This window comes from Protopterus annectens, chromosome 1.part1 (genome assembly GCF_019279795.1).
Source record: "Protopterus annectens isolate FY-2018-M chromosome 1.part1, PAN1.0, whole genome shotgun sequence".
Lineage (NCBI taxonomy): Eukaryota > Metazoa > Chordata > Ceratodontiformes > Protopteridae > Protopterus > Protopterus annectens.
Genome location: NC_056726.1, coordinates 736525208 through 736527263, shown reverse-complemented (window position 1 = coordinate 736527263; position 2056 = coordinate 736525208). Strand labels below are relative to the sequence as shown.

The 2056-nt window shown below is 48.1% G+C and overlaps 1 non-coding gene across 1 annotated transcript; it reads left to right on the top strand.

The window, feature by feature from the left end:
- Positions 1–878: 878 nt before the first annotated feature.
- On the top strand, positions 879–951 carry TRNAW-CCA. Its single transcript has one exon. It is a non-coding gene; the product is annotated as a tRNA-Trp (tRNA).
- Positions 952–2056: the final 1105 nt, after the last annotated feature.

The following is a 2056-nucleotide window of genomic DNA, read 5'->3' as shown; positions in this document are numbered from 1 at the left end:
CACCTGGTTCTGTAATGTTCCTGAGTAACTGTTGTATGTCAGAGCAGCTGTGGGTATTGCCATTGACTACTGACATACCTCCATAATGCCTTGTGGTGCACCCTGGAATGTGTTGCAGTAATGTTTATGTAGCTAGTTTTGGAGTATGTGATGAGGGATCCTGGTAGCCCTACTGAGGCTGACCAGTGAGCTACCCCACCCATGGGATTGTACTCCACTTTGCAACAGCCTCCACCTGTTGTTGTAAATTATGTCCATGGAACTGGACCCCCAGAGTGGCGTCCATTATCTGGTGGGTACCATCATGGCTCTGTGTGGAATAGCATGATCCATGCAGTCGTGTAAGTGCTAATGAAGAGCACTGGGGTATGTTTCAGCGTTTGTATGTGCATTGTCCATCTGCACGGGTGTCATGATGTTAACTACTGCTGTCATAAGACATCTGTAGTAGGCATTGTAGTACTCTTGTATTGTGTATGCCATGAAGGGTGTGGTTCCGGGATGTGGATAACAAGGGTGATTAGCATATGTTCAGAATCCACCAACGAGGGGATAACCCCAGGTGTGGAACACCAGTCACATGCTGGTAGTGTCCATGTCAAGAATATTGTTGGTCTTGGAGGTGGTGTGTATGGGTTGATCCAGCCGAGTAGAGGTTATGAATCCCGGACAGCGTTGGCCTAATGTGTCGGTACATGAGTGGCTATCCAGTTAAGTGTGGGGTAGTGTCAGTCTCACATCAGTAGTACCTGTCTGAGCCCTACTGTCCAGTACACCAAGAAATGAGGTCTGGTAACCGTGGGGTATGTTGTTGAATCCGTAGCTTGTTACAATGTGTATAGCAGTTCTGGCCACAGTTAGTTGCAAGGTAGCATCTGGCCGCAGTGGCCTAATGGATAAGGCATTGGTCTCCAAAACCAGGGATTGTGGGTTCGAGTCCCATCTGGGGTGATATAATCTTGGGTTGGGAGGGTGGCCTAATGGTTAAGGTGTTTGTCTTACAAACACAAGGTGCAGGGTTTGAGTCTCATAAGGGATAATTGGCTAGGCTTGAAATGGCTCGCAAGGGCAGTTAGCCTAGTACTAACCTATGAATCAGAGTCGATCTCTGCTTAACATACAAGGCCATGTCAAACCCAGAGCTGTTGGACATGCTACACTTAAAGAAATCCCAATCCCTCAGAGCTACACGCTCCAGAGATCTAAACCTTGTCATCACAATAAACAAAACATGCTGGAGGGATAGGTTCCTGACCCAGAGACTCCCCAGACTCTGGAACAGAGTGGGCACACATGAGTCTGTGGGCTATAAGTTATTGTTGTTGTGTTTGGTGATGGGGGCTGCCTTTGGTGCCTACACAGAGTATGGAGAGGTACTGCACAAGTTGTACTCGTATGTCAAGCAGAGTGCCTCTTTGGACCTCTTCAAGAGGAACCTTGACGATTGGATGGGAGAAAGGAAATTCACCCCAGGGATCACGTCAGTCGCCCTGCTAGACAGGGGTCCAGGAAAGTAAATAATGTGGGAAGAAATAGCCAGGGAATTGTTATGGCTAGGCTTGAATAGGCCCTAGGGCTGATAGCCTAGTACCAACCTATGAACCTATGGAGCACCTCTGATGCGTTGTGCTAAGTAACTAGCCAGGATGTGTGTACAATATAGTGGAATATGGGAACACCTCAGCCGTGGGTGTGCAGGTCCAGGTTACATGACTGAAAGGTATGGTCTGTGTATAACCCATCATTGTAGGTGTGCTCTGCAGAGCCTAGAGGCAGGTCCCAGTCACTGCAGAGATATTGAAGTGGTCCATTATAAGGAGTGCCTTGCCTGCGTCCATCAGAGATGAAGATGTCAAGCTTTGCGTCACATGACCCCATGTTTTGCTTCCCTGTTCCCATTCTGGTGGTGAATGCTATGGGAAACTGTGCAAGACAGACAGTATAGAAGCAGCAAGAGCCTTACATGTTATCTGTACTCCCAGGGCTAACAGGTGCAGGTCATCTCTGCCAAAGCATCGTGTTTTGTTGACCATGTCAGTCAAAGCGGACAGATACC